Raw genomic sequence first — 20,261 nt, forward strand, 5'->3', positions numbered from 1 at the left:
CGATAAGCAAAGTCTATTAAGCTAAATCTCAAAAAATTTGAGCTATGTTCCTGTATTCAATTACCTTCGACCAGTTTCGATGATTCACGAACCATTAATTGTAAATAGATATGTGTGTGTGTGTGTGTATGTGTGTGTGTGTGTGTGTGTGTATATATATATATATATATATATATATGTATATATATATATATATATATATATATATATATATATATATATATATAGATATATATATATACATAAATGGTAATTGAAAATATAATTTGAAATATTATATGTTTAATTATGTAAAATAAAATAAAAATAGGATATTATAATAATTATTATTTAAAATATATCTATATATATAAATAAAGTATATTTAAAATAAATATTAAATGATTGTAATACTCGTTTGATGTTTCGATTGATATTAAGCAAGTTAAATTCAAACTTATGTAATTTTAAAATAAACGGTGATATGAAAATTAGTTCTATAAATTTTAGGCTTATTAAAAAATGTATTTAGGAACTATTTATTAATTTTTAACACTTTTTATATTTCACTCATAAATGAGAGGGACAGTTGATGTAATTTTTATTTAATAAATTAATGATCGAATTTTATACCATAATGATCAAAATAAATAAATATAGTTAATTTAAAAATATGGAATTTTTTTTGAATACTTTTATTCACCACTGTTTTACAACGGGGAACGAATTACACTGCATGGGAAAACTGTCAGCATATATTAGAGTATTATTATTTACTCCGTGATTGAAATTATTAAGTGATATTGTGTTTAATTGATGTAATGTGTTTCACTACCATATCTCTATTCTATATATTAACACTGGATAGAAAAACCACTACTATCTTTTTCTATATAATACTCGTATAGATATGCATTTGACAACTTGAAAACTACCACTATCTCAAAACGCACTTGTTTTAATTAGAATATTACTGACATTTGCTTCCCTACTCGACTAAGACAATCATCATCAAGTTTATCTTGTTACATAATTGTTACTTGTGATTACTTTTCCATTTTTATTTTCTTCTTTTGATGAACCAAAAGGGAACCCAACAAAACCACAATGATGCGACTGCTATTCTTCTTTCTATTGTTCGAAATCTTCTGCCTCACTATAACTACCATCTACGATGGACCAACCATCGGCTACATCAATCTACGAGAACAACCTTTCTAGCTTCATAGTCATCACCACCTTTGTGAACTCCATTCAACAACCATCACCGTTTTAATTCTTGGTTCCCCTCAAATCCATATTACAGCCACCACCTTTGTTGATTTTTTTTTTATGATCCTATGTAAACAACAGGCTACTCGCTGCCATGTTTTTATTTATTTTCTCGGTTGCAAATGCTACTTTACTGTTTCTATTTCAATCGATAACCAAACCCACACCATCGTGATGCACCACCTATATGATCATCTCCATTAAACCTATCAAAGGACTTATCAAACTAATGCTTCTATGTACTCCGGTTTCTATTCGAGTTGCAACCATAACCCATACTATCTTGCTCGATTACAATCACCACCGAATATACCAAAATGGTTTTGTTGCTCGATAATTCTCACCACACCCTTTCTTACTATTACCATCGATCTCCATAAAACCACCACCACTTGTCATCACTCCACCTTACACCACCCATCACAACCACGGCGACCATCACCCTAAACCGTCAATGACCCCACTGCAACTTGTACACTATTTTTGCTCCCATTCGAACGCCACCTTGCTACTGTTATTACACGCTACTGCACATTTTTCTATTTTGATCGAACCGTGAACCACCACATGTAAACAGCAAATCCGCTGCTACGTCACTCTATTTCTGCTGCATTTTGTTTCCTGTCTTCTATTACAGTGACAAAGGTGATGATAGTGATATATGTAATGATGGATACAATTGATATAAATGAATGTGATATATTATGATATTTGTGAGTGGGAATGTGGGGTTCATGATGGGGATATATATTGATTCCCAAGTTCAACGGAGTTGGTGAAACGAGCTTCCTTAATTTAATTACAAAACTAAATCGCGCCACTGTTGGGCCGAGAGCCAAGTTGTTTTTCCTGATGGGCCGTATACCCTTGTGATGTTGGGCTTGAGTAAGGGGATTAGTGGGCTGATGTGTTCCAGTTTATTGTAGTGGACTGAAGCTCAATTTATTTAGACTATGATGAACACATGTAGAGATAACGAATGGTGATGATGATTTTGATTAGATAATGATTATTTGATCATGATAGTGATGGCGATTAGGATAGGAAACGATTAAGTTACTATGATGATGAAGATTTGGCAATGTTAATATGATCATAATGATGATCGTGATGTTGTGGTGAGCCGTAGAATGATGTTGATTATGTAGATGATAATCATAATGATGTGATTATATTATATGATGATCATGGAGATTTTATAATAACAATAATGGTTACAGTGATGATAAAATAAATCTAAGATTTATGATTATGTTAGCAGAAATGAATCGATAGTGGAATGGATAGAGACATGGGTGTTTAAGTGAGAGGTCTTGGGTTCGAAACCAGGCTGTGCCATATTCATTTTTTTTAAGAAGAAGTAAAACAGACAGAGATATAGGTTAAATAAAATTTAGTTAAATGTTATAACAGAAAGGAAGCTACAGTCTATTGGTTAAGGGATGTTTCGGGTTAGCGGGATGTCGCGGGTTCAAACCCGGACTTGGGCATTTTTTTTAGGACTACTTCTTTGAGGTAGTTTACTTATTACTCATTTTTATTATTACTATTATTATTATTATTATTATCATTTTTAATGTAAGTAGTATTATTATTGAAACTAATTTTTTTATAAAAATTATCATTTTTATTATTAGAACTATCATTATTATTATTATTAGAATTATCATTATTTTTATTATTATTATTTTTATTATCATTTTTATTATTTCTAACACTAATATTATTATTTTTATCATTATTATTATTATTAGTATTATTAATATATCAAATAAAGAATTTCTATATAAAAATATATTATTTACATAAAACATAATTATATTAATATGTTTGTAATATAAACTAATTATTTATTTAAAGTATATAAGATAAATATAGTTAATTTAAATTATTAAATGAAACATATAATTTACTAAAATAACCATTAATAATAATATATATAAATTGTTCGATTACAATTATATGTATTAATATATATACCTGATATAGGTTCGTGAATCCAAGGCCAACCCTGCATTGTTCAATATAGTCATATGTATTTTTACTACAAAATACATTTGGTGAGTTTCATTTGCCTTTTTACCCTTTATATTTTTGGGCTGAGAATACATGCGCAATTTTTATAAATGTTTTACGAAATAGACACAAGTAATTGAAACTACATTATATGGGTGAATGATCGAAGCCGAATATGCCCCTTTTTCTTGGTAACCTAAGAATTAGTAAACCGATCTACTAATTGACGCGAATCCTAAAGATAGATCTATTGGGCCTAACGAACCCCATCTGTTGGAGCGAATGCTTTAGTACTTCGATGTTGTTTTATATCATGTCCGAAGGATTTCCCAAAATGATAGGTGTGATGACCCAGAAATTTCTGACCAAATTTAAACTTAATCTTTGTATGATAAACATTTTTGACACGATAAGCAAAGTCTGTAAACTGAATCTCAAAATTTTTGAACTACTTTCTTATATTCAAATACCTTTCGGTTGTTCTTGAAAATTCGCGAACAATTATATGTATATAGATACATATATATATATATATATATATATATATATATATATATATATATATATATATATATATATATATATACTATAACTTGAAAACGTAATAATGTATTAATTGTTTAATACCGTACATTAAACTTATTGGTTTAAATATTTATTTGAATATATATGATAAGTTGGAATAATAATTGTATGAATAACTTGCGACGTATATTTTAAAACGTGTTTAAAAATATTGAGAATAGATATTAACTTGGTTATGAAACGTTTGATAAATACTATTATATTAATAAATAACGAGACAATGATTTATAGAAGTAAATGACCAAAACACTCGAAAGATTAAGATATATTTTGAGTGATATAGTTTATGGATAATTTAAGGCTATATTTTGACAAAGGTACGTGTCACGAAACGTAAAATGCAAGTTTTCTAAGTGTACGAAAATGCATTTGAGAAACCAAAACCGGGACATAAGTTGAGTAACAATGTACGAGTCATTGGAATGAAAATTACAGGTCAACTATGCACATGAATTTAATATAATATATAATTAATTATATAAATTAAATATATTATATATATTTAAATAATATGTCTACAACAAGAAAACAAAAGTTTGTGAGCTGGATCAGAGGGCCATGCGATCGCATGGCCTTGAAGCACAAATCCCATGCGATCGCATGCGGTGCTTTTTCAGAAAAAGTTCTATAAATTGCACGATTCTGGTTCAGTTTTCTCACACTTTCTATTACTCCGTATTACTTATGTTATTTATTTAATTTATTATTTATAATTATTATAATTATAATAATAATAATTATTATTATTATTAATATTAAGATTATTATTATTAATCTTATTATTAATAGTATTAGTATTATTATTTTTACGATACAAAAATAATAATATATATATAATATCACGACGGAGGGATGTCCAAATGATTTCGAAACGGGTTTTCGAGCAAGCTAGAGCTAAGGAAATTATGGGTTATTGTCAAAGAGGTTATGGGTAATATTCGGGGGTATATTTGTGAATCAAACCTAGTGTTTATCATCTCTGTTGCGTCTACGTAATTTCCTACAATATTAAATCTCAATATTGGTACGTAAGCACTCATATTTTATCTTTTATATATTAATTGTGTATCCATATCTAGTGCTCGAGTATATATATTTATACATGCTTGTATGCTAAATTTCGTAGCTAAACAGTTTATAAAGATTCACGAATTAAATACATATATTACTGGTAAAAGGTATATGATATACATGTTTTTGGAAAGCTGGCGAAAAATCAATAACTTTTCATTTAGATATCGAATAGTTTCGATGAACGGATTAAAAGATACGATCAACTGAATTATGATTGACGTTAATTAGAATTGCTTTTGAATCTGCAATTAATATTTAAAACAACTTGTTTGCAAGATTGATAAATTGGATTTTTGAATATTAGCAACCGAGTAAATGAATCCTTATATAAGGTATGTCTCGTTTTGTTGAACTATTGTCAAAATTGACTTTTTGAAATGACTTTGGATAACTTTTGTATGTCGATCTCGAGCATTAGGATTGTGATACACTATGACCTGACCTAGCTTGATAAACATTTATTGACCAACATATGTTCTCTAGGTTGAGATCTACGGTTATTTGGTAATCCGATTTTCATTTTGGTGAATGACCTTATGTGCTGCTAAGGTGAGTTTCATTTGCTCCCTTTTTAAATACTTTAAATATTTTTGGGCTGAGAATACATGCAATTTATTTTAAATGCAATGGATACAAGTACATACTAAATTCTACACCGAGTTTGAACCGAAAATTCCTTAGCTTTGGTAACTAGTAACTGTCGGTTATAAGAACTGGTGGGCGCGAGTAGTTATATATGGATCCATAGGGCTTGACCTCCCCATCTGTTCCAGGTATAGAAACCCTAGCCTGAACTATAAAACAGACGTATGCTATTTGAGTTTAGTACACGTTGGTTTGCGTGTATTGTATATGTTGGTTGCATGTATGTTAAAACAGGGGTACTTATTATAACGTTAAAGTTTAGTTACCAGGGTGCTCAATCTTGTAGAATATTTTGATAAACGTTTCTGGATGAAACAACTGAAATCTTGTGATCCATCTTTATGTACAGATTATGCAAAACATTAAAACTATGAACTCACCAACCTTTGTATTGACACTTGTTAGCATGTTTATTCTCAGGTTCCTAGAAGTCTTCCGCTGTTTGCTTATATGTTAGACAAGCTATGTGCATGGAGTCTTACATGGTATATTTTTCAAGGAAACGTTGCATTCACCAAATCATCACCATGTATCTTATTTTGACTGCATTGTCAACAGAAGTATTATTGTAAACTATTATATTACGGTGATTGTCTATATGTAGAAATCATCAGATGTCGAAAACTTTTGATTTAAATATTCATTTATGGTGTGCCTTTTCAAAAGAATGCAATGTTTACAAAACATATCATATAGAGGTCAAATACCTCGCAATGAAATCGATGAATGACGTGTTCGTCTATATGGATTTGGAGCGATCATCACAGTTGGTATCAGAGCGTTGGTCCTAGCGAATCAGGTCTTGCATGAATGTGTCTAACTGATAGTTGTTAAGATGCATTAGTAAGTCTGGACTTCGACCGTGTCTGCATGTTAAAAGTTTTGCTTATCATTTCTTGTCAAAAATTACATGCTTATCATTCTTAAGTCTAGACACGTTTTACTGCATTGATTGCATAAATAGTGTATAGACAAAAATTCATATCTTAGCGTATCTGTTACTGTAAACTTTTCCTGACATCTTCCGAAAATTTCTCCGTGATTTATGGAATTTGGTATTATATATACATATGTAAATTATGTATTGAAGAATACCAAACTAAATTCTATAATCTATTTCATATCAAAAATCATCTATCTAATTATACAAGATGGATCCCGTATCTAGTTCAAATTCCTTAAATTCCGACAGCTATTCCGATATGGATATTCTCCTGAACTCTGAAGAAAGTGTAACTGGAATGGATCAACCAATTAGCCATCATCTATTCTGGATGAATTGGGGATGGGTTCGTAGCCTACTTAATTATTGGAGACAAGAAAAAGGTGATCCCTTCCATCCACCACATTGCCCTCTTGGCGAAGAACCTGAAGCACTTACCGGCGAACCTGTTCGTAATACCATTTTCTCTCTCATCTCCAGAATATCTCGTCATGATCATATACTCTCTCAAATTCTGGATCTTATTCATCCGCTCGTCCGAACCGCCAATCATCCCGGTGTAGTAGAAGAAGTCAACGAGCTTCGCGCTCGGGTAGTGGCTTTGGAGAATATGGTGCAAAGGTTACAAGCACCAGCAGCATCACCGGCATCAACAGTACCACCGACAACAACACCAACAGTACCATTACCACCACCAACAACATCCGCATCGCAAACCTCAACTTCAAAATCTGTTCCACGAGCATCAACGTCATACGCACCGTAGTTACCAAGAAATACCAGCAACAATAACCGATGAAGTATTAACTCATTTCCCCTGAATAAATTTTATGTATATTTAATATATATGAATTTTGAAATCAAAATAAATCTTTTCGTACCAAGTTATTACGTGTGAATCTTAACTGGTAGGTACTACTCAGTTAATTCATATTACTAATATGCTATGATGTACATACTTCGTTAATGACTTAACCATCGTTAACTACAATCTCTGTTTCCAACTCAATGAATTCCATTTCATAATAAACTAAGTATATTATTCAATTATATGGTTGATTTTATACTTTCATCTTCGATGTATTCGAAACTTTCTAGAAAACATCATTCGTACCTTGCGAAGTTAGCAAGAGTTCCATGAGCACCAACATGATTCACTGAGAAAATATCAATAAAACTGAGTATTGATTACATTAGTGAAATACTCAGTAAAGATTATTAAATCTTTAATGTTTTATTCATTTCTAATTCAAGTCAAAAATCAAATGAGCTTAATATGATATTAACTCATCAAATCTGTATTACATCTGAAGAAAATATACATACATATATTTTCATAAAGACGGTAATAAAAATTCTTTTGTACAAAATATTACTTGTGAAATCTTTAATGGGTAGGTAATTCCCGGGAAATATTTAAGTTCACAATTAATATGTTACACTGTACATTCTTCAACTTTGATTCAAAAATTATTAACTATACTCACAGCGATATACAATCGTTTCCATACAAATTCAATTACATATTCTGATATTGACGGATCAGAATCCAAGTCAAGATTTAACGGCTGACATCATTCTTAGATCTCTACATCTTTCAAAGCTATACTTTGACTTCAAAGATGTGAAAGATCCTTTAGCATTGTTATTACTGAAAATAACCTTGCAATTCCTTTCCAAAAGTATCCAGTATTATCAACCGTTCAACCAGTCAACGACGACCTTTCAGACTTGTAACTTTGGCATATACTTTTTTGTTACTGGGGAACCTTTCATGTTTCACCACATTAGCAGTAAATTTACCAACAACTTCATTGATCTTTGACCTTCCGAAAAATCCTTATACTCATTGAAACCGTATCATGTACTCATCCACATCTTGTAATGACAATTGCCATACCAACTATCAGGAATTAGCAATCAGTATTTTGAAATCTTGTAGCACGTCTACGCCAACAGTTATATGTGTACATATAACGTCTACCTCCTGGACTTACATACTTCGAGTGTGAAGTTTCCGAAAAACACCCCAAACTACGAAACTAGTTCTCCAAATTTTGGAAAAATGTTGATGAAGCAGCAAAAACTGTAAACGACCTTAACAGTCAAAAGTTTGATGATAAAGAATAGTATGGTGGTAAAGCTGAGAAAAAGAGAAAGTTTGGAACTGGAAAACGGATTGAGCAAATTATGAAAGAGGCTGTGGATAAATCACAAGGATGAAACCTGTCATCAAAGAATCCAAATGATTCAGTATCTGTTGAAGCCATTAACGAATACCTTGCTTCCGAATCTAAACCCTTGCGGACAATATTCTTCATCATCCTCTGATATTAGAAATTCTAAGATATCATCGTATCTTTCATTATAAATATCCTCCATATTTCTGGAGATAATTTCATAATCATTCTTATCGAAAATCAATTTTCTCTTTACGATATCTGTGTTACACCATAAAAGAAACTATTTTAGTTTCTAAATTCTGAAACTTTCAAGTTTAAAATATAAATGTTTTGAAGTAATGTTGGGAATTGAAGCATGAGTTAATATAATATAATGACACTTGATCAACGTGATTATATTACAGTAAGTCATGCTGAGTTTCTAATGGAACGTGATAAAGGTTCACATATCATACCCTCATCATGAACCATGTTACATAACTCTTTCATTATATATAATCTCTAAAAATATCAACAAAATATTTTCTTAATGATTCGGTCTTTTTTGAGGTATTCTGGTAATTTGACAAGTCAGATTGTGATATTACCATTTCTTTCTTAGAACATTAGTTATGTTCATCTGAAACTTCATACCTACGAATTCTGGACCATTATCCGCTTGACTTAAGGTCGGGAAGAGAAAACGAAAGCATGAAGCTCCGAAATATAATGGAGAATATAAAGCCCGATAACAACCCCGAAATTACAAACCGTGTATATCAAGGAGTATAGCAATATAAAGACACGAGAGAATGAAAAACACTATAACCCCAAGGTAATAGTAGAAGAAAATAACTTCCTTTGGTGGTAGATGAAAAAGAAGAATGACAGATACGAAAGTTAAAAGTATATCAAGAATCAGAACTGGATGAAGCATTTCACAATCTTTTGAAGTATGAAATGAGGAAGAAGATGTAGGAGTGGTGAAAATAATGAAACGGAAGTAGTTAATTTATAGCGAAATATCATACATAACAATCGAGGCAGATTACGCATTTAATCAAAGGAAATCATAATTTCCTTAAATTTCGAAGAATCAAATCTTATTATGAAGATTTTCTATTCCTTAAATTTCGGAAACCAATCGTTACTACGTCAAAAGATAAGACGAATCTCTATTTCACTCTATTATGATAACTTCTCTCATACGCTTCGAGTAATTGGATTGTTTTATCCATATTATTCAAACAGTGATAAAACTCTATTTATCGACTCATATACGGCATGAAAACATTTTTATTGTTAGTCATGACGACCTCACTCAAATTTCGGGACGAAATTTCTTTAACGGGTAGGTACTGTGATGACCCAGAAATTTCTGACCAAATTTAAACTTAACCTTTGTATGATTAACATTTTCGACACGATAAGCAAAGTCTGTAAACTGAATCTAAAAATTTTTGAACTACTTTCATATATTCAAATACCTTTCGATTGTTCTTGACAATTCGCGAACAATTATATGTATATAGATACATATATATATATACTATAACTTGAAAACGTAACAATGTATTAATTGTTTAATACTGTACATTAAACTTATTGGTTTAAATATTTATTTGAATATATATGATAAGTTGGAATAATAATTGTATGAATAACTTGCGACGTATATTTTAAAACTTGTTTAAAAATATTGAGAATAGATATTAACTTGGTTATGAAACGCTTGATAAATACTATTATATTAACAAATAACGAGACAATGATTTATAGAAGTAAATGACTAAAACACTCGAAAGATTAAGATATACTTTGAGTGATATAGTTTATGGATAATTTAAGGCTATATTTTGACAAAGGTACGTGTCACGAAACGTAAAATGCAAGTTTTCTAAGTGTACGAAAATGCATTTGAGAAATCGAAACCGGGACATAAGTTGAGTAACAACGTACGAGTCATTGGAACGAAAATTACAGGTCAACTATGCACATGAATTTAATATAATATATAATTAATTATATAAATTAAATATATTATATATATTTAAATAATATGTCGACAAACAAGAATACAAAAGTTTGTGAGCTGGATCAGAGGGCCATGCGATCGCATGGCCTTGAAGCACAAATCCCATGCGATCGCATGGGGTGCTTTTTCAGAAAAAGTTCTATAAATTGCACGATTCTGGTTCAGTTTTCTCACACTTTATATTACTCCGTATTACTTATTTTATTTATTTAATTTATTATTTATAATTATTATAATTATAATAATAATAATAATAATTATTATTATTATTATTATTATTATTATTAATATTAAGATTATTATTATTAATCTTATTATTAATAGTATTAGTATTATTATTTTTACGATACAAAAATAATAATATATATATAATATCACGACGGAGGGATGTCCAAATGATTTCGAAACGGGTTTTCGAGCAAGCTAGAGCTAAGGAAATTATGGATTATTGTCAAAGAGGTTATGGGTAATATTCGGGGGTATATTTGTGAATCAAACATAGTGTTTATCATCTCTGTTGCGTCTACGTAATTTCCTACAATATTAAATCTCAATATTGGTACGTAAGCACTCATATTTTATCTTTTATATATTAATTGTGTATCCATATCTAGTGCTCGAGTATATATATTTATACATGCTTGTATGCTAAATTTTGTCGCTAAACAGTTTATAATGATTCACGAATTAAATACATATATTACTGGTAAAAGGTATATGATATACATGTTTTTGGAAAGCTGGCGAAAAATCATTAACTTTTCATTTAGATATCGAATAGTTTCGATGAACGGATTAAAAGATACGATCAACTGAATTATGATTGACGTTAATTGGAATTGCTTTTGAATCTGCAATTAATATTTAAAACAACTTGTTTGCAAGATTGATAAATTGGATTTTTGAATATTACCAACCGAGTAAATGAATCCTTATATAAGGTATGTCTCGTTTTGTTGAACTATTGTCAAAATTGACTTTTTGAAACGACTTTGGATAACTTTTGTATGTCGATCTCGAGCATTAGGATTGTGATACACTATGACCTGACCTAGCTTGATAAACATTTATTGACGAACATATGTTCTCTAGGTTGAGATCTACGGTTATTTGGTAATCCGAGTTTCATTTTGGTGAATGACCTTATGTGCTGCTAAGGTGAGTTTCATTTGCTCCCTTTTTAAATACTTTAAATATTTTTGGGTTGAGAATACATGCAATTTGTAGTGACCCGAACTTTTCCATGTTTATATATATTAATTGAGATTGATATTTACATGATTAAATATTTCCAACATGTTAAGCAATCAAACTTGTTAAGACTTGATTAATTGAAATATGTTTCATATAGACAATTGACCACTCAAGTTGACCGGCGATTCACGAACGTTAAAACTTGTAAAAACGACATGATGATATATATATATGGATATACATATGGTTAACATGAGATTATGATAAGTAAGTATCTCCATAAGTATATTAACAATGAGTTATATACATATAAACAAGACTACTAACTTAAGGATTTCGAAACGAGACATATATGTAACGATTATCGTTGTAACGACATTTAAATGTATATATATCATATTAAGATATATTAATATATCATAATATCATGATAATATAATAATTTAACATCTCATTAGATATAATAAACAATGGGTTAACAACATTAATTGAGATCGTTAACTTAAAGGTTTCAAAACAACACTTACATGTAACGACTAACGATGACTTAACGACTCAGTTAAAATGTATATACATGTAGTGTATTTAGATGTATTAAAATACTTTTGGAAGACTTCAAGACATATATCAAAACACTCATACTTAACGAAAATGGTTACAGTTACTTTTCCATTCTTTTCTTTCATCAAGAATTCTAGTCGTATTCTTACCCGTGTTATACACAGCTTCAAAACGTACTTACTATGAGTATATACCAATAGGAACTAGCATGGGATTCCACTCTTGATTATGTCATGTATGACTAATCAATTTTAACTTCTATCATGAGCTAGTCAACTAACTAGAACTCCTTTTAACCCCACTCACCACTCACCAATTACCACTCATCATTCACTCCATTTCACTTCCAATTCTCTTTCTAATTCTCTCTCAACACACACACACACACACACACTATTATGAACGTATTTTTCCAGTAGTTAATCATCATCTTCATCAAAAATCACTTCAAGAATCAAGCTATAATCATCATAGGAAGAACACTTCAAGAACACTTCAAAAATCCCTTCAAGTTTACTAATTTACTTCCAAGCTTTCTAATCCATTCCAAGTAATCATCTAAGATCAAGAAACATTTGTTATATATAGTAGGTTATCTTTCTTATTCAAGGAAATATTCATATTCAAACTTTGATTCAATTTCTATAACTATAAACTATCTTAATTCGAGTAAAAATCTTACTTGAACTTGTTTTTGTGTCATGATCCTACTTCAAGAACTTTCAAGCCATCCAAGATCCTTTGAAGCTAGATCATTTCTTGTCACTTCCAGTAGGTTTACATACTACACTTGAGGTAGTAATGATGTTCATAACATCATTCGATTCATATATATAAAACTATCTTATTCGAAGGTTTAAACTCGTAATCACTAGAACATAGTTTAGTTAATTCTAAACTTGTTCGCAAACAAAAGTTAATCCTTCTAACTTGACTTTTAAAATTAACTACACACATTTTCTATATCTATATGATATGCTAACTTAATGATTTAAAACCTGGAAACACGAAAAACACCGTAAAACCAGATTTACGCCGTCGTAGTAACACCGCGGGCTGTTTTGGGTTAGTTAATTAAAAACTATGATAAACTTTAATTTAAAAGATGTTATTCTGAGAAAATGATTTTTATTATGAACATGAAACTATATCCAAAAATTATGGTTAAACTCAAAGTGGAAGTATGTTTTCTAAAATGGTCATCTAGACGTCGTTATTTCGACTGAAATGACTACCTTTACAAAAAGGACTTGTAACTTATTTTTCCGACTATAAACCTATACTTTTCTGTTTAGATTCATAAAATAGAGTTCAATATGAAACCATAGCAATTTGATTCACTCAAAACGGATTTAAAATGAAGAAGTTATGGGTAAAACAAGATTGGATAATTTTTCTCATTTTAGCTACGTGAAAATTGGTAACAAATCTATTCCAACCATAACTTAATCAACTTGTATTTTATATTATGTAATCTTGAGATACCATAGACATGTATACAATGTTTTCACCTATCATGTCGACACATCTATATATATTCGGAACAACCATAGACACTCTATATGTGAATGTTGGAGTTAGCTATACAGGGTTGAGGTTGATTCCAAAATATATATAGTTTGAGTTGTGATCAATACTGAGATACGTATACACTGGGTCATGGATTGATTCAAGATAATATTTATCGATTTATTTCTGTACATCTAACTGTGGACAACTAGTTGTAGGTTACTAACGAGGACAGCTGACTTAATAAACTTAAAACATCAAAATATATTAAAAGTGTTGTAAATATATTTTAAACATACTTTGATATATATGTATATATTGTTACAGGTTCGTGAATCAACCAGTGGCCAAGTCTTACTTCTCGACGAAGTAAAAATCTGTGAAAGTGAGTTATAGTCCCACTTTTAAAATCTAATATTTTTGGGATGAGAATACATGCAGGTTTTATAAATGATTTACAAAATAGACACAAGTACGTGAAACTACATTCTATGGTTGAATTATCGAAATCGAATATGCCCCTTTTTATTAAGTCTGGTAATCTAAGAATTAGGGAACAGACACCCTAATTAACGCGAATCCTAAAGATAGATCTATTGGGCCTAACAAACCCCATCCAAAGTACCGGATGCTTTAGTACTTCGAAATTTATATCATATCCGAAGGGTGTCCCGGAATAATGGGGATATTCTTATATATATGCATCTTGTTAATGTCGGTTACCAGGTGTTCACCATATGAATGATTTTTATCTCTATGTATGGGATGTGTATTGAAATATGAAATCTTGTGGTCTATTGTTACGATTTGATATATATAGGTTAAACCTATAACTCACCAACATTTTTGTTGACGTTTAAAGCAGGTTTATTCTCAGGTGAATACTAAGAGCTTCCGCTGTTGCATACTAAAATAAGGACAAGATTTGGAGTCCATGTTTGTATGATATTGTGTAAAAACTGCATTCAAGAAACTGATTTCGATGTAACATATTTGTATTGTAAACCATTATGTAATGGTCGTGTGTAAACAGGATATTTTAGATTATCATTATTTGATAATCTACGTAAAGCTTTTTAAACCTTTATTTATGAAATAAAGGTTATGGTTTGTTTTAAAAATGAATGCAGTCTTTGAAAAACGTCTCATATAGAGGTCAAAACCTCGCAACGAAATCAATTAATATGGAACGTTTTTAATCAATAAGAATGGGACATTTCACAATTTATTTTAAATGCAATGGATACAAGTACATACTAAATTCTACACCAAGTTTGAACCGAAAATCCCTTAGCTTTGGTAACTAGTAACTGTCGGTTATAAGAACTTGTGGGCGCGAGTAGTTATAAATGGATCCATAGGGCTTGACATCCCCATCTGTTCCAGGTATAGAAACCCTAGCCTGAACTATAAAATAGACGTATCCTATTTGAGTTTAGTACACGTTGGTTTGCGTGTATTGTACATGTTGGTTGCATGTATGTTAAAACTGGGGTACTTATTATAACGTTAAAGTTTAGTTACCAGGGTGCTCAATCTTGTAGAATATTTTGATAAACGTTTCTGGATGAAACAACTGAAATCTTGTGATCCATCTTTATGTACAGATTATGCAAAACATTAAAACTATGAACTCACCAACCTTTGTGTTGACACTTGTTAGCATGTTTATTCTCAGGTTCCCTAGGAGTCTTCCGCTGTTTGCTTATATGTTAGACAAGCTATGTGCATGGAGTCTTACATGACATGTTTATCAAGGAAACGTTGCATTCACCAAATCATCACCGTGTATCTTATTTTGACTGCATTGTCAATGGAAGTACTATTGTAAACTATTATTTACGGTGATTGTCTATATGTAGAAATCATCAAATGTCGAAAACCTTTGATTTAAATATTCATTTATGGTGTGCCTTTTCAAAAGAATGCAATGTTTACAAAACATATCATATAGAGGTCAAATACCTCGTAATGAAATCGATGAATGACGTGTTCATCCATTTGGATTTGGAGCGATCATCACAATAGGGGATATTCTTATATGCATCTTGTTAATGTCGGTTACCAGGTGTTCAAACCATATGAATGATTTTTTTTTTCTCTATGCATGGGACGTACATTTATGAGAAATGGAAATGAAAATCTTGTGGTCTATTAAAATGATAAAAATGATTGTTTATGATAAACTAATGCACTCACCAACCTTTTGGTTGACACTTTAAAGCATGTTTATTCTCAGGTATGAAAGAAATCTTCCGCTGTGCATTTGCTCATTTTAGAGACATTACTTGGAGTCATTCATGACATATTTCAAAAGATGTTACATTCGAGTCGTTGAGTTCATCAAGATTATTATTAAGTCAATTATAGTTGGATATATTATGAAATGGTATGCATGTCGTCAACTTTCAATGTAATGAAAGTTTGTCTTTTAAAAACGAATGCAATGTTTGTAAAATGTATCATATAGAGGTCAAGTACCTCGCGATGTAACTAATTGTAATGTATTCGTCCAGATAGATTGGGACGGGTCGTTATAGTTGGTATCAGAGCGGTGGTCTTAGCGAACCAGGTCTTGCATTAGTGTGTCTAACTAGTAGTTGTTTAGATGCATTAGTGAGTCTGGACTTCGACCGTGTTTGAATGTCAAAAGTTTTGCTTATCATTTCATGTCAAAAATCATCTACTTATCATCCTTAGGAAATTACCTGCTTATCATTCCTAGTCTAGACACATCTTACTGCATTGATTGCATGAATAGTGTATAGACAAATCCATATCTTAGGGTATCTGTTACTGTAGACTTTATCTGACACGTTTCCTTAATTTCCTCCGTAATCTACGGGATCTTCTGTACTATATTAGATATTCTATATAATTAGAATATTATCCGATAACCGAAAATCATTTTATATCGAAAATCCTCAAACTAATCATAAGAGATGGATCCTACACCTAGCTTGGATTCCATTAGTTCCGGAAGCAATTTCGAAATGCGTATTGAAGTAGACTCCGAAGTCAATGAACCCGAAGTGTCTCCACCGTTTAGCTATTTTTCTTTCTAGAGGAGATGGGGGTGGGTCAGAGACTTACTCACTCGATGGAGAGATGAAGAAGGTGATCCCTACCGCGAACCAAACTTACCTCCTAACATCGGAGAAAACGATGTACTTTCCGGTGAACCTATGCGCAACACTGTATTCACCCTTCTTACTAAAGTTTTCCACCTCGAAGGTCGCATTACTGCAATCTCATAAAATATTCAACCTCTACTTCCGAATACCAATCGAAGGGAAATATTAGAAGAAGTTAGGGAACTTCGAATTGATAATCAAGATCTATCGAATCAGATGAGTGGATGAATAGAAATGATAGAGGGTAGGATAGAAACACTGACAAGAATGGTGCATGATTTACAAGCTATACTTACTACACCAACATCATCACCAACCTCAGCACCAACAACACTTGTAGCACCGACAGCAACAGTACCACCATCAGCAGCACCAGCAGCATAACCAGTACCAACAACAATAACATCATCACACGTCTCAACCTCACAATCTATACCTCAAGCATAATCATCGTTCTACAAATCGTTCTACATAAACTATCTTCGTCCTTCATGGCGATTATGTAATCTCTAATGTTTTAGAGATTATGTACTCTAGTTCTAGCCGTAAATCTAATGAGTTTAATATCACATTGACTCATTAAATCCATGATTACGTCTGAAGAAAATATATATGTATATATGTTTTCATAAAGATTGTAATTAAAATTTTTATTGTACAAACTGTTAATGGTGAAAATATTTTAAAATATTTAGATTTCGCATTAATAAGTTACACTGTACATTCTTCGAATCTGATTCAACAGTCATTTACTATCCTACTTACAACCACGGCTATACGAATCCATTCACCACAGAATAACTATTTTCATTCAATTTCATATTTGGATTTTGACCTATCAGAATCCAACAAGTGGCATAATGAAGAAAACATTGGACAAAAATAAAATTTGTTAGAAACAAACAAATTAACTATGAGAAATTATGTTAAGAATCCACGCTAATTGTTCCTAGCTAACTGTTATTTCCTTATTACATTTAATTATCGCAATTTTAACTCTCGCAATTTTATTTATCGTCATTTAATTCCTGATATATATTTTACACACTTTAAATATCGGGAAACGTATACAAGGTTTTGACATATCATATCGACGCATCTATATATATTATTTGGAATAACCATAGACACTCTATATGCAGTAATTATCGAGTTCTCTATACAGGGTTGAGGTTGATTCTACGATAATATATATAATTTGAGTTGTGATCGAGTCTGAGACATGTACACGGGTCATGATAAGTATTAATTAATTCGAATATTATATATTAAACTATATATGAATTATTAGACTGTTAACTGTGGACTATCGACTGTGGACTAATAACATTGGACAATTAAAATGAATTAAAATATTAATTATAGCATATGAAACTAAACATTTCTTCAAGTTTGCCACTTGATCTCATCTTAAACCTCATTTGTATCTTGACGATTCCATTCTGCGTTCAAACCTTTCATGATTCTTGAAAACACCTCAATCGAGAGGATGAACCAACCGTACCTCATCTACGGAAGAAAAGATTGATGCATATAGTTATGCACCTGAAAACACTCGGAACCTGAGTAAACGTTTAACACGTATCTGTGCTAATTCCTTTAGTGTTATTATTACCCAAAATAACTTAGTGATTCCTTTCAAAGTAGCAAATTTTGTCACAGCTCCAGCAAGACAACTTCGACTTTTCGTTCCAAACAACCATATTATAACTTTGATATATATGCGTGCTCTTTTATTGTTACCGGGGAACCTTTCATATTCCATCATATTACCATCAGCGTTTAATCATCTAAAAACACAATTCTCCTGAAACCACCTCGAATTGATAACCAATGATTCAGATATCGTAACATTAAATACAGAGGAAACAGAAAAATGGTAGATGGTCTAAACAGCCAAAAGTTTGATGATAAAGAAAGGAGTGTTAGGAATGCTCGATAGAAAATTTGGTACTGAAAAACAGATTGAGCTAACCATGAAGGAGACTAAGGACAAATACAAGGACCAAAACCTATATTCAAAGGATCCAGGTAATTCCTGATCCGATGAAATCTTTAGAGAATATCTTGCTCCAAGGTCATGTTAAAATCTTGCGGAAAATTTTTCTTTATCAACCTTCGAACTTAGAAATTCCAAAATATCATCATAAATATCTTCGATATTTCTGAGGATATTTTCATAAATATTCTCGTCCGAAATTATATACCTCTTCGTGCTATCTGTAATACATTATATTGGAAATTTCTGTAAAATCTAAGTATAAACTATGAATGAATTCTGAAGTAGTGTTGGGAACTGAAGCATGAGTTAGTATAATATAATGATACTTGATCAACGTGATTATATTACAGTAAGTCATGCAGAATTTCTAATGGAATGTGATGATTCATAGATCATAACATCATCATGTGCCATATTACATGACTCTTACATTCTACTTAATCTCCGAACATATCAAGAACATACCTTCCTGATAATTCTATCTTTTCTCTTGAATTCTGGTATTTTAACAAATCAAGGTCGTCCTATTACCATCTCTCTCTTAGAACATCAGTCATGTTCATTCGAAATTTCATAATTACGAATTCTGGACCATTACTCGCTTTACTAGAGGTCGAGAAGAGAATAAAAAGGCAAAGAGGCCCAAAATATAAGAGAAAATATAAAGCCCAATAACAACACGGAGGTTACAAACCATGGATATTAATACAAATAGCAATATAAATATACGGTAGAATTAAGAATAGTATCACCCCAAGGTAATAGTAGAAGTAAACAGATTTTTCTGGTGGAAGATTGAAAAGAAGGATGACAGAAATAATAATTAGGAAAATATCAAGGATTAGAATGGGATTAAGCATTTTCACAACCTTTTAGATGTATGAACTAAGAAAGAAAGTATAGAAATGGTGAGAATAATGAAACGGAAAAAGTTTAATTTATAATGGAAATATCAGACAGAGTAATCGAGGCAGATCACCGTATTTAATTATAGAGAGCTTAATTTCCTTATTCATCGCAGAATCAAATCTTTTAGATTTCGAAGATTTTCTTTAAATTTCTTAAATTCCGGAAATCAACCGTGACTACGTCACCGGTTAAGTCAAATCTTCATTTACTCATTTTCACTCTTTTGTGATAGCTTCATTCG

The sequence above is a fragment of the Rutidosis leptorrhynchoides genome, chromosome 4 (assembly GCF_046630445.1).
Source record: "Rutidosis leptorrhynchoides isolate AG116_Rl617_1_P2 chromosome 4, CSIRO_AGI_Rlap_v1, whole genome shotgun sequence".
Classification (NCBI taxonomy): domain Eukaryota; kingdom Viridiplantae; phylum Streptophyta; class Magnoliopsida; order Asterales; family Asteraceae; genus Rutidosis; species Rutidosis leptorrhynchoides.